The sequence below is a fragment of the Monodon monoceros genome, unplaced genomic scaffold, assembly GCF_005190385.1.
Source record: "Monodon monoceros isolate NGI ecotype Baffin Bay Population unplaced genomic scaffold, NGI_Narwhal_1 Super_Scaffold_1, whole genome shotgun sequence".
In the NCBI taxonomy this organism is placed as follows: domain Eukaryota; kingdom Metazoa; phylum Chordata; class Mammalia; order Artiodactyla; family Monodontidae; genus Monodon; species Monodon monoceros.
Genome location: NW_021703765.1, coordinates 37,781,603 through 37,797,079, shown reverse-complemented (window position 1 = coordinate 37,797,079; position 15,477 = coordinate 37,781,603).

Below are 15,477 nucleotides of genomic sequence, written 5' to 3'. Positions count from 1 at the left end.
GTCAGCGTGGGGACTAGCAGAACAGCTCTTCCACAACCAAGGCTGTAAAGAAAGATCCACACAGAGCCTGGTAGGAAGGGAAAAGAAGCAATCTGGTGGAGACCTGCACCCCTAGTGGGGGATACAGAAGAGGAGGGAGAGATCACAGGCTCAGGGATCCTCCCCGGATAGTGAGGGGTTCCAGCCACTTACTAGGCACGCCAGCACAGGGGCCTGACACCAGGAAGATGAGCCCTTTTAGTGAGTTTGAAAACCAGTGGGGCTTACCCGAGGGCTATAGGAAACTGAGACCCCATTCTTGAAGAACATATGCGTGGACTTGCTTACTTCCGATCACAGTGTGGAGGCAGCAGATTGAAAACTGCCTGGGGCTCTGGCCAGTTTGCCGGGACCACCCTAGCACACTCCCGAGCCTGCACTGGGCTCCTGCTCCAGTCCCCCTTGCTCTGGTGCTGCTTGCCACTAAGGCAGAAGCTGTCGTTTTCAATGAGCGTATGCACACTTGGGGAGAACTGAGCCAGCTCAGACCCGGCCCTGCCTCTGGCCAGCCATTGCCAGCGAGCCCTTTGGTGCACACACACAGGAGCGAGCAAGGCTATCTCCAGGCTGGAGACCATCACGAGAGCACCAGTCCTTGCCCAGACTCGGAAGGGAGTGAAGCTAGCTCCAGGGCAGAGAGAAGCATCATTGGAGCTTTGTATACATGTGGGAGGGGGCTGGGCCAGCTCAGTGGCATGGCATCAACCCCTCCTTCACCAACCCAGCCTCTAACCAAGGCGTGCACACCAGGGAAAAAGTGAAACCACAGAAGTGTAGCCCCAAGTCCTCAGGTCTCAGCCATATCCCAAACCAAGGTGGAGGCTGCTACCACACCTGGGAGAAACCCACCTCCCTTGCAGCTCCAGCTCCATCCCCTTAGGCCCCAGCCCTGGCCCCAGTAGAGCAGTTACAGCCATTGAGCATAGGAAGGCCCCAGCTTGCACCTGGCTCTGGCTCTAGCCCCTCCAATTCCGTTCTTACCTCCCACCAAAGAGGTGGCTCCCAGAACACCCCAGGGAAAGAGGCAGTTCACGCTCTTTTGAGAACCAGCTCTGTGCCTAAGCTACTGGGCACACTCAGCCTGCACAGAATGCTCCCATACAAGGACACACCTTCAAGACCAGGATAGGTAACTGTTTGACCTAATTTCACAGAGACATGGAAAGTTAAAATGAGCCTACAGAGGAATATGTTTCAAACAAAAGATCAAGGGAAAAAAACCCTGAAAAAACTCTAATGAAACAGAGATAAATAATTTACCTGAGAAAGAGTTCAAAGCAATAGTAATAAGAATGCTAACTGAACTAGGGGAAAGAATAGGATTGACACTGTAAGAATTTTAATAAGGAACTAGAAAATATAAAAAGAACCGGTCAAAGCTGATGGATACAATAACTGAAATGAAAAACACACAGAGGGAATTAACAGCAGATTAAGTGATACAGAAGAACTCAGAGGGGACGAGGGGAAGAGGGCGGAAGACGTGGAGATCACCTTCCTCCCCACAGATACACCAGAAATACATCTACACGTGGAACAACTCCTACAGAACACCTACTGAACGCTGGCAGAAGACCTCAGACCTCCCAAAAGGCAAGAAAGTCCCTACGTACTTGGGTAGGGCAAAAGAAAAAAGAATAAACAGAGACAAAAGGATAGGGACGGGACCTGCACCAGTGGGAGGGAGCCGAGGAGGAGGAAAGGTTTCCACACACTAGGAAGCCCCTTCGCGGGCGGAGACTGCGGGTGGTGCAGGGGGAAAGCTTCGGAGCCGCGGAGGAGAGCACAGCAACAGGGTGCGGAGGGCAAAGCGGAGAGATTCCTGCACAGAGGATCGGTGCCGACCGGCACTCACCAGCCCGAGAGGCTTGTCTGCTCACCCTCGGGGGCGGGCGGGGCTGGGAGCTGAGGCTCGGGCTTCGGTCAGAGCGCAGGGAGAGGACTGAGGTTGGCAGCGTGAACACAGCCTGAAGGGGTTAGCTCGCCACGGCTGGCCGGGAGGGAGTCCGGGGAGAAGTCTGGGCCTCCCGAAGAGGCAAGAGACTTTTTCTTCCCTCTTTGTCTTCCGGTGCGCAAGGAGAGGGGATTAAGAGTGCTGCTTAAAGGAACTCCAGAGACGGGTGCAAACCGCGGCTAAAAGCGCGGACCCCAGAGACGGGCATGAGACGCTAAGGCTGCTGCTGCCGCCACCAAGAAGCCTGTGTGCAAGCACAGGTCACTATCCACACCCGCCTTCCGGGGAGCCCGTGCAGCCCGCCACTGCCAGGATCCCGGGATCCAGGGACAACTTCCCCGGGAGAACGCATGGTGCGCCTCAGGCTGGTGCAACGTCACGCCGACCTCTGCCGCCGCAGGCTCACCCCGCATCCGTACCCCCCCTCCCCCCGGCCTGAGTGAGCCAGAGCCCCCGAATCGGCGGCTCCTTTAACCCCGTCCTGTCAGAGTGAACAACAGACGCCCTCCAGCGACCTGTACGCAGAGGCGGGGCCAAATCCAAAGCTGAGCCCCGGGAGCTGTGAGAACAAAGAAGAGAAAGGGAAATCTCTCCCAGCGGAGCCGCGGATTAAAGCTCCACAATCAACTTGATGTACCCTGCATCTGTGGAATAAATGAATAGACAACGAATCATCCCAAATTCGTTGGGATGAGAGGCTCTTGGTGCTGCAGCCAGGAGTCAGTGCTGTGCCTCTGAGGTGGGAGAGCCAACTTCAGGACACTGGTCCACAAGAGACCTCCCAGCTCCACATAATATCAAACGGCGAAAATCTCCAAGAGATCTCCATCTCAACACCAGCACCCAGCTTCACGCAACGACCAGCAAGCTACACTGCTGGACACCCTATGCCAAACAACTAGCAAGACAGGAACACAACCCCACCCATTAGCAGAAAGGCTGCCTAAAATCATAGTAAGTCCACAGACACCCCAAAACACACCACCAGACGTGGACCTGCCCACCAGAAAGACAAGATCCAGCCTCATCCACCAGAACACAGGCACTAGTCCCCTCCACCAGGAAGCCTACACAACCCACTGAACCAACTTTAGCCACTGGGGACAGACACCAAAAACAATGGGAACTACGAACCTGCAGCCTGCAAAAAGGAGACCCCAAACACAGGAAGATAAGCAAAATGAGAAGACAGAAAAACACACAGCAGATGAAGGAGCAAGATAAAAACCCACCAGGCCTAACAAATGAAGAGGAAATAGGCAGTCTACCTGAAAAAGAATTCAGAATAATGATAGTAAAGATGATACAAAATCTTGGAAATAGAATAGACAAAATGCAAGATACATTTAATAAGGACCTAGAAGAACTAAAGATGAAACAAACAACGATGAACAACTCAATAAATGAAATTAAAAATACTCTAGATGGGATCAATAGCAGAATAACTGAGGCAGAAGAACAGGTAAGTGACCTGGAAGATAAAATAGTGGAAATAACTACTGCAGAGCAGAATAAAGAAAAAAGAATGAAAAGAACTGAGGACAGTCTCAGAGACCTCTGGGACAACATTAAACGCACCAACATTCGAATTATAGGGGTTCCAGAAGAAGAAGAGAAAACGAAAGGGACTGAGAAAATATTTGAAGAGATTATAGTTGAAAACTTCCCTAATATGGGAAAGGAAATAGTTAATCAAGTCCAGGAAGCACAGAGAGTCCCATACAGGAAAAATCCAAGGAGAAATCCGCCAAGACACATACATATTAATCAAACTGTCAAAAATTAAATACAAAGAAGACATATTAAAAGCAGCAAGGGAAAAACAACAACACACAAGGGAATCCCCATAAGGTTAACAGCTGATCTCTCAGCAGAAACTCTGCAAGCCAGAAGGGACTGGAAGGACATATTTAAAGTAATGAAGGAGAAAAACCTGCAACCAAGATTACTCTACCCAGCAAGGATCTCATTCAGATTTGATGGAGAAATTAAAACCTTTACAGACAAGCAAAAGCTGAGAGAGTTCAGCACCACCAAACCAGCTTTACAACAAATGCTAAAGGAACTTCTCTAGGCAAGAAACACAAGAGAAGGAAAAGACCTACAAGAACGAACCCAAAACAATTAAGAAAATGGGAATAGGAACATACATATCGATAATTACCTTAAATGTAAATGGACTAAATGCTCCCACCAAAAGACACAGATTGGCTGAATGGTTACAAAAACAAGACCCATATATATGCTGTCTACAAGAGACCCACTTCAGACCTAGATACACATACAGACTGAAAGTAAGGGGATGGAAAAATATATTCCATGCAAATGGAAACCAAAAGAAAGCTGGAGTAGCAATTCTCATATCAGACAAAATAGACTTTAAAATAAAGCCTATTACAAGAGACAAAGGAGCACACTACGTAATGATCAAGGGATCGATCCAAGAAAAAGATATAACAATTGTAATATTTATGCACCCAACATAGGAGCACCTCAATACATAAGGCAAATACTAACAGCCATAAAAGGGGAAATCGACAGTAACACATTCATAGTAGGGGACTTTAACACCCCACTTTCACCAATGGACAGATCATCCAAAATGAAAATAAATAAGGAAACACAAGCTTTAAATGATACATTAAACAAGATGGACTTAATTGATATTTATAGGACATTCCATCCAAAAACAACAGAATACACATTTTTCTCAAGTGCTCATGGAACATTCTCCAGGATAGATCATATCTTGGGTCACAAATCAAGCCTCGGTAAATTTAAGAAAACTCAAATTGTATCAAGTATCTTTTCCAACCACAACACTGTGAGACTAGATATCAATTACAGGAAAAGATCTGTAAAAAATACAAACACGTGGAGGCTAAACAATACACTACTTAATAACCAGTGATCACTGAAGAAATCAAAGAGGAAATCAAAAAATACCTAGAAACAAATGACAATGGAGACACGATGACCCAAAACCTATGGGATGCAGCAAAAGCAGTTCTAAGGGGGACGTTTATAACAATACAAGCCCACCTTAAGAAGCAGGAAACATCTCGAATAAACAACCTAACCTTGCACCTAAAGCAATTAGAGAAAGAAGAACAAAAAAACCCCGAAGTTAGCAGAAGGAAACAAATCATAAAAATCAGATCAGAAATAAATGAAAAAGAAATGAAGGAAACGATAGCAAAGATCAATAAAACTAAAAGCTGGTTCTTTGAGAAGATCAACAAAATTGGTAAACCATTAGCCAGACTCATCAAGAAGGGAGAAGACTCAAATCAACAGAATTAGAAATGAAAAAGGAGAAGTAACAACTGACACTGCAGAAACACAAAAGATCATGACAGATTACTACAAGCAACTCTATGCCAATAAAATGGACAACCTGGAAGAAATGGACAAATTCATAGAAATGCACAACCTGCCATGACTGATTCAGGAAGAAATAGAAAATATGAACAGACCAATCACAAGCACTGAAATTCAAACTGTGATTAAAATTCGTCCAACAAACAAAAGCCCAGGACCAGATGGCTTCACAGGCGAACAGAAATCCAACAGCACATTAAAAGGATCATACACCATGATCGAGTGGGGTTTATTCCAGGAATGCAAGGATTCTTCAATATATGCAAATCAAGCAACGTGATACACCATATTAACAAATTGAAGGAGAAAAACCATATGATCATCTCAAAAGATGCGGAGAAAGCTTTCAACAAAATTCAACACCCAATTATGATAAAAACCCTGCAGAAAGTAGGCATAGAGGGAACTTTCCTCAACATAATAAAGGCCATATATGACAAACCCACAGCCAACATCATCCTCAATGGTGAAAACCTGAAAGCATTTCCACTAAGATCAGGAAGAAGACAAGGTTGCCCACTCTCACCACTCTTATTCAACATAGTTTTGGAAGTTTTAGCCAGAGCAATCAGAGAACAAAAGGAGATAAAAGGAATCCAAATCGGAAAAGAAGAAGTAAAGCTGTCCCTGTTTGCAGATGACATGATACTATACATAGAGAATCCTAAAGATGCTACCAGAAAACTACTAGAGCTAATCAATGAATTTGGTAAAGGAGCAGGATACAAAATTAATGCACAGAAATCTCTGGCATTCCTATACTCTAATGATGAAAAATCTGAAAGTGAAATCAAGAAAACACTCCCATTTACCATTGCAACAAAATGAATAAAATATCTAGGAATAAACCTACCTAAGGAGACAAAAGACCTGTATGCAGAAAATTATAAGACACTGATGCAAGAAATTAAAGATGATACAAATAGATGGAGAGATATACCATGTTCTTGGATTGGAAGAATCCACATTGTGAAAATGACTCTACTACCCAAAGCAATCTATAGATTCAATGCAATCCCTATCAAACTACCACTGGCATTTTTCACAGAACTAGAACAAAAAAATTGACAATTTGTATGGAAACACAGAAGACCCCGAATAGCCAAAGCAATCTTGAGAACGAAAAACGGAGCTGGAGGAATCAGGCTCCCTGACTTCAGACTAGACTACAAAGCTACAGTAATCAAGACAGTATGGTAGTGGCACAAAAACAGTATGGTACTGGCACAAAAACAGAAAGTTAGATCAATGGAACAGGATAGAAAGCCCAGAGATAAACCCACGCACATATGGTCACCTTATCTTTGATAAAGGAAGCAGGAATGTACAGTGGAGAAAGGACAGCCTCTTCAATAAGTGGTGCTGGGAAAACTGGACAGGTACATGTAAAAGTATGAGATTAGATCACTCTCTAACACCATACACAAAAATAAGCTCAAAATGATTAAAGACCTAAATGTAAGGCCAGAAACTATCAAACTCTTAGAGGAAAACATAGGCAGAACACTCTATGACATAAATCACAGCAAGATCCTTTTTGATCCTCCTCCTAGAGAAATGGAAATAAAAACAAAAATAAACAAATGGGACCTAATGAAACTTCAAAGCTTTTGCACAGCAAAGGAAACCGTAAACAAGACCAAAAGACAACTCTCAGAATGGGAGAAAATACTTGCAAATGAAGCAACTGACAAAGGATTAATCTCCAAAATTTATAAGCAGATCATGCAGCTCAATAACAAAAAAACAAACAACCCAATCCAAAAATGGGCAGAAGACCTAAATAGACATTCTCCAAAGAAGATATATTGATTGTCAACAAACACATGAAAGAACGCTCAACATCATTAATCATTAGAGAAATGCAAATCAAAACTACAATGAGATATCATCTCACACCAGTCAGAATGGCCATCATCAAAAAATCTAGAAACAATAAATGCTGGAGAGGGTGTGGAGAAAAGGGAACAGTCTTGCACTGCTGGTGGGAATGTGAATTGGTTCAGCCACTATGGAGAACAGTATGGAGGTTCCTTAGAAAACTACAAATAGAACTACCATATGACCCAGCAATCCCACTACTGGGCATATACCCTGAGAAAACCATAATTCAAAAAGAGTCATGTACCAAAATATTCATTGTAGCTCTATTTACAATAGCCCGGAGATGGAAACAACCTAAGTGTCCATCATTGGATGAATGGATAAAGAAGATGTGGCACATATGTATAATGGTATATTACTCAGCCATAAAAAGAAACGAAATTGAGCTATTTGTAATGAGGTGGATAGACCTAGAGTCTGTCATACAGAGTGAAGTAAGTCAGAAGGAGAAAGACAAATACCGTATGCTAACACATATATATGGAATTTAAGGAAAAAAATGTCATGAAGAACCTAGGGGTAAGACAGGAATAAAGACACAGACCTACTAGAGAATGGACTTGAGGATATGGGGAGGGGGAAGGGTAAGCTGTGACAAAGCGAGACAGAGGCATGGACATATATACACTACCAAATGTAAGGTAGATAGCTAGTGGGAAGCAGCCACATAGCACAGGGAGATCAGCTCGGTTCTTTGTGACCTCCCGGAGGGGTGGGATAGGGAGGGTGGGAGGGAGGGAGTTGCAAGAGGGAAGAGATATGGGAACATACGTATAACTGATTCACTTTGTTATAAAGCGGAAACTAACACACCATTGTAAAGCAATTATACTCCAATAAATATCCAAAAAAAAAAAGAAGAAATCAGAGCAATCTGGAAGCAATCTGGAAGACAGAATAATGGAAATTACTCGATCAGAACAACAAAAACAAATTTTAAAAGTTGAGGGACTTCCCTGGTGGCACAGTGATTGAGAGAGCCTGTGCGTCCGGAGCCTGTGCTCTGTAACGGGAGAGGCCACGACAGTGAGAGGCCCATGTACCGTGAAAAAAAAAAAAAATGTTGAGAATAGTTTAAGGGACCTCTAGGACATCAAGCATACTAAGATTTGCATTATAGGGGTCCCAGCTGGAGAAGAAAGTGTAAAAGGGGTAGAAAATATATTTGATGAAATGATGGCTGAAAACTTCCTAACCTACAGAAGGGGATAGATATCCAGGTACAAGAAACACAGAGTGCCAAACAAGATGAACCCAAAGACACCTACAACAAGACATATTATAATTAAAATGTCAAAAGTTAAAGAGAATTCTAAAAGCCACAAGAGAAAAACAAAGAGTCACATATAAGGGAAGCTCCATAAAGCTATCAGCTGACTCTTCAGCAGAAACTTTGTAGGCCAGAAGGCAGTGGCATGATGTATATAATGTGCTGAAAGGATAAAACCTACAAGCTAGGATACTCTACCCAGCAAGACTATCATTTAGAACTGAAGGAGAGAGAAAGAGCTTCTCACAAAAGTAAAAACTAAAAGAGTTCATCAATACTAAACTGACCTTACAGAAGTGTTAAAGGGTCTTCTTTAAGTAAAAAAGAAAAAGCTACAACAAGAAATAAATTATAGGAAGTGAAAAATCCCACTGGTAAAGGCAAATATATAGTGAAGTCTGTGGATCAACCACTTAAATATCCTAGTACAAAGGCAAAAACATTGTAAAATTATAACTACAATAAACAGTTAATGGCTAAGCATGAAAGTGTAAAATATGACATCAAAAACATGAAACAAGGGACTTCCCTAGCAGTCCAGTGGTTAGGACTATGCATTTCCACTGCAGAGGGCGCAGATTCAATCCCTGGTTGGGGAACTAAGATCCCACATGCTGCATGGCACAGCCAAAAAATAGAAATAGAAGAAAAAAACCCACACAAAACATGAAACAAGGTGGGGGTGGTAAAAAATGCAGAGCTTTTAGAATGTGTTTTAACATTTTTAAACAAGTAGATCAAGTAGATACAGTTATAGGTCAGTTATAGGTTACAGGTCAACATATATGAACTACACACTAACCACAAATCAAAAACTTACAATAGACATAGAAAACCTAGAGAGAAAGGAACACAAACATGACATTAAAGAAAATCATCAAACCACAAGAGACTAAAAGAAGAACAAAAGACCAGCGAACTACAAAAACAACCAGAAAGTGAATAACAAAATGGCGTGCCGCAAAAAGAACATACCTATCAAAAATCACTTTAAATATCAATGGACTAGGACTTCCCTGGTGGCACAGTGGTTAAGAATCCACCTGCCAATGCAGGAGACACAGGTTCGAGCCCTTGTCCAGGAAGATGCCACAGAGCAACTAAGCTGGTGCGCCACAACTACTGAGCCTGCACTCTAGAGCCCACGAGCCACAACCACTGAGCTCATGTGCCACAACTACAGAGCCCATGCGCTCTGGAACCTGCACACCACAACTAGAGAGCCTGTGCACCACAACTAGAGAGAAGCCCACGCACCACAACAAAGAGCCCATGTGCCACATTGAAGATACCACGTGCCGCAACTAAGACCCGACGCAGCCAAAAATAATAATTTTTTTAAAAGTCTATAAAAAAGACAAAGGAAGACTTTATATAAAGGGATCAATACAAGAAAGGGACATAATATTTGTAAGCAAATATGTACCTAATATAGGAGCACCTAAATATATAAAGCAGATATTAACAGACAAAAAGGGAGAAACTGACAATAATATAATAAAAGTAGGGGACTTTAACACCCCACTTATATCAATGGAGAGATCATCACACAGAAAATCAATAAGAAAGCATTGGCCTCAAATGACACATTGGACCAGTTGGAATTAACAGATACATAATGGAACATTCCATCCAAAAACTGCAGAAAACACATTCTTTTCAAGTGCTCATGAAGCATTCTCCAGGATAGATCACATGTTAAGTCACAATACAAGTCTCAAAAAAGTTAAGAGGATAGAAACTATATCAAGCATCTTTTCCAACCACATGATATGAAGCCAGAAATTAATTACAGGAAGAAAAACGGGGAAAACAAAAACACTAGGAGATTAAATAACATTCTAATAAAAAACTAATGGGTCAGTATAGAAATAAAAGAGGAAGTCAGAAAATACATTGAGACATGAAAATAAAAACACAACTTTCCAAAATCTACAAGATGCAGCAAAAGCAGTTCTAAGAGGAAACTTTATAGTGATACAGGCATACTTCAAGAAACAAGAAAAATCTCAACCTAACCTACCATCAAAAGAAATTAGAAAAAGAAATACAAGCAAAGCCCAGAGCCAGAAGAAGAAAAGAAATAATAAAGATCAGCAAGGAAATAAATAAAATTGAGGCCAAAAAAAAATAGAAAAGATCAATGAAACCCAAACAATCATAAGAGACACATATTAATCAAACTAACAAAAATTAAATTCAAAGATAAAATATTCAAAGCAGCAAGGGAAAAGCAACAAATAAGGGAATCCCAACATAGAAGGGAATCTCCAAAAGATTATCAGCTAATTTTTCAGCATAAACTCTGCAGGCCAGAAAGGAGTGGCGGGATATATTTAAAGTCATGAAAAGGAAAAGCCTACAACCAAGATTACTCTACCCGGCAAGGATATCATTCAGATTCGTTGGAGAAATCAAAAGCTGTACAGACAAGAAAAGGTAAAAGAATTCAGCAGCACCAAGTGAGCTTTACAACAAATGCTAAAGGAACTTCTCCAGGAGGGAAACACAAGAGAAGAAAAAGACCTACAAAAACAAACAGAAAACAATTAAGAAAATGGTAATAGGAACATACATATCGATAATTACCGTAAGTGTAAATGGATTAAATGCTCCAACGAAAAGACACAGGCTGGCTGAATGGATATAAAAACAAGACCCATATATATGCTGTCTACAAGAGACCCACTTCAGACCTAGAGACACATACAGACTGAAAGTGAGGGGGTGGAAAAAGATATTCCATGCAAATGGAAATCAAAAGAAAGCTGGAGTAGCAATACTCATACCAGACAAAACAGACTTTAAAATAAAGACTGTGACAAGAGACAAGGAAGGACACTACATGATGATCAGGGATCAATACAAGAAGAAGATATAACAATTGTAAATATTTATGCACCCAGCATAGGAGAACCTCAATATATAAGGCAAATACTAATAGCCATAAAGGGAGAAACTGACAGTAAGACAATAATAGTGGGGGACTTTAACACCCCACTTACCAATGGACAGATCATCCAGACAGAAAATTAATAAGGAAACACAAGCTTTAAATGACACATTAGACCAGAGAGACTTAATTGATATTTATAGAACATTCCATCCGAAAGCAGCAGAATACATTTTCTTCTCAAGTGCACACAGTACATTATCCAGGATAGATCACATCTTGGGTCACACATGAAAATTAGTGATGCTAAACATCACTAATTATTACAGAAATTCAAGTCAAAACTACCATAAGGTATCATCTCACACCAGTCAGAATGGTCATCATCAAAAAATCTACAAACAATAAATGCTGGACAGGGTGTGGAGAAAAGGGAACCCGCTTAAAAAAAAGGGAACTCTTGATGGGAATGTAAATTGATACAGCCACTATGGAAAACAGTATGGAGGTTCCTAAGAAAACTAAAAATAGAACTACCATATGACCCAGCAATCCCACTCCTGGGCATATACCCAGAGAAAACATAATTCCAAAAGATACATGCACCCCAGTGTTCATTGCAGCACTATTTACAATAGCCAAGACATGGAAGCAACCTAAATGTCCATCGACAGATGAATGGATAAAGAAGATGTGGTACATATATACAATGGAATATTACTCAGCCATAAAAAGAAATGAAATTGTGCCATTTGCAGAGACATAGATGGACCTAGAGACTGTCATACAGAGTGAAATAAGTCAGAAGGAGCAAAACAAATATCCTATATTAATGCATATCATAGAGAACAAATGTATGGACACCAAGGCGGGAAAGGGGGAGGGGTGGGATGAATTGGGTGACTGGGATTGACATATATATGCTACTATGTATAAAACAGATAACTAATGAGAACCTACTATATAGCCCAGGAAACTCTACTCAATGCTCTGTGGTGACCTAAATGGGAAGGAAATCCAAAAAGAAGGGGATATATGTATACATATAGCTGATTCACTTTGCTGTACAGCAGAAACTAACACATAGTAAAGCAACTATACTCCAATAAAACAAAAGAAAATATAATAGTTGGTGGTGATTGCCTCTTAAATGTCTTAAAGCCACCACCCTTCTTAAAAAAAAAAAACAAACCACAATGTGATTTCACCTCATACCTGTCAGAATACCTATCACTAAAAAGACAACAAATAATAAGTGTTGGCAAGGGTGTGGTGAAAAGGAAACTCTATTTCACTATTGGTAGGAATGTAAGCTGGTACAGCCACTATGAAAAACAATGGAGGTTCCTCAAAAAATAAAAAATAGAGCTACCATATGATCCAGCAGTTCCACTCCTGGGTTTATATCTGAAGAAAACAAGAGCACTAATTAGAAAAGATACATGCACCCAATATTCACAGCAGCATTATTTACCATAGCCAAGACATAGAAACAACCTAAGTGTCCATCAACATATTAATGGATAAAGAAGCTGTGGTACACACACACACATACACACACACAAATGGAATATTACTCAACCATAAAAAAGAATGAAATTTGCCATTTGCAACAACGTGGATGGACCTGGAGGGCTTACGCTTAGTAAAACAAATCAGACAGAGAAAGGCAAACGCTGTTTTCACTTATATGTGGAATCTAAAAAATAAATCACATGAATGAATATAACAAAACAGAAACAAACTCATAGATACAGAGAACAAACTAGTGGCTACCAGTGGAGAGAGTGGTGGGGAGAGGAGCAGGATAGGGGAAGGGGACTAAGAAGTACAAACTACTAGATACAAAATAAGTAAGATACAAGGATGTAATGTGTAGCACAGGGAATATAACCAATATTTTATAATAACTTTAAATGGAGTATAATTATAAAAATATCAAATCACTATGTTGTACACCTGAAACTAATATAACATTGTAAATCAACTACACTTTAATTAACAAAAAAGAATTTTAAAAAGTTCAGGCAAAGTGAGAATAGCTTGGGTCAGGCTAAACCTCTTCCCAGTAAGTCAATAAGTTAATGACCCTGGACAACAATTTTTAGCGGGGGTGGGGGGCGGGGGGCCATGCCACTTGGCTTGTGGGATCTTGTTCCTCAACCAGGGATCAAACCCAGGCCCCCCTTGCAGTGGAAGCACAGAGTCCTAACCACTGGACCACCAGGGAATTCCCCAGGACAATTTTTAAAAAGAAAGTCTGAAGGCCCTGGAGAGTGAACAAAAGACAGAAAAGGTAGGGGATTTGATGCTTGTTTAGCAGGACCTTCATTGGATAAAATGACATATATATAGCTTTTCCACAGAGAGGATCCCCAATGCACACAGCTCACTAAAGTAGTGTTCATACAGGCAGTGACTGTTGTCTTATGCTGAGGAGTAAGAGATCTTATTTAGAAGGAAACAGAGTGGCTGGAAATGGAGGGAGGAAATCCCAACAGGAAGGAGCCACAGGGGAACCCCCAAATCTGCATACAAAATTTTCCTCAAATATTTGGCTTATTCAACTAAGTGTGTACAGGATGAGACTCCAGGAAGCCCAGGGGAAAACAGCTGGAAGGCAGAAGATCTGAGCAGAGATCTTAGAGGTTGCTTGGTACCAAGAATACAAAGTTTCAAGTTCACATTCTTCCAATTTCCAGGGGCCTGATAAACTTTAGACTTTATGTTGAAACCCAATAAGAGCCATAGGAATAAAGACCATTTTTCTTAAGGATTTAGAGCTATTCCTAGGGCCAAGAACCAAGTGGGAAAAGACCAGACTCAACAAAGTGTAAAACCAAGCCTCTGTAACATCAAGTTGATCTGCCAATAATTTAATTGACTTCTTGGACAAAACTCAATAGTCTTCTGAGGAAGATAACAGAATCTCTTCAATACATCAGTCACAGTGCTCAGTACAAAATGAAAAAGTAATAGATAAAGAGACAAGAAAGTGATCTTTATTTTTTTAAATAGTCAAGAAAAGCAGACCCACTGATAACCTAAATAACGGAATTAGCAGACGAGCTCTTCAAAATAAGTATGTGTTTTTTAAAAAATAGATATTGAAAACATGGCTATAATAAAATTGGGAAATTTCAGAAGATGTAGAAATTAGAAAAGAGAAAATTAGAATCCTAATATTGAAAAATATCAAAGAATTTATTGAATGAGATTAATATCAAATAGGACACAATAGAAAAAGGGTCAGTGAACACAAGTCAATAAAATTTTTTCAAACTGAACCACAGGTAGTGAAGAAGATGAGGAAGAGAAATACAGTCTGAGAGGCAGGGGCTTGGTCAAGATGGCACAGCAGGAAGACCCTGGGCTTACCTCCTTCCATGGGCACCCCAGCCCCACTTGCAGCCAACCAGCACCAGCTTTGAGACACCCAGGACCCTGCAGCCAACCATGTCAGGAACTGGCCCCACCTGCCAAAAGGCCAATACTGGATCCTGGAAGCCCGGCCCCCAAACCACCCACCAGAGAACCCAGCTCAGCCCACCAGTGGGCCAGCACTAGCCACAGGACCACCACCCCACAACGGTGCGGCAGCCCGCCACCTCGTGTCCCAGCCCTGCCAACCAGCAGCCCACATAAAGGGCACCCCTAGAGCATATGGCTCTGGTGATGAGAGTGTAATGCACTGCTGGGACGCACAGGACATCTACAAAAGGTCACTTCTCCAAGGTTGGGAAAAGTAACCAACCTAACAAATAACACAGAAATAAAAACAGCAGTTAGGCAAAATCAGGAGAAAGGAACATGGTCCAAACAAAGGAATAAGATAAAACCCCAGAAGAACTAAATGCACTGGAGATAGGCAATCTGATCCAAAGAAAATGAAAACACTAATTTCAAAAAGATACACGTACTCCAGTGTTCATGGCAGCATTACTCACAATAGCCAATATACGGAAGCAAGTGCCCATCAATAGACTAATGGATAAAGAAGCTATGGTATATACACACACACACACACACACACACACACACACACACACACACACA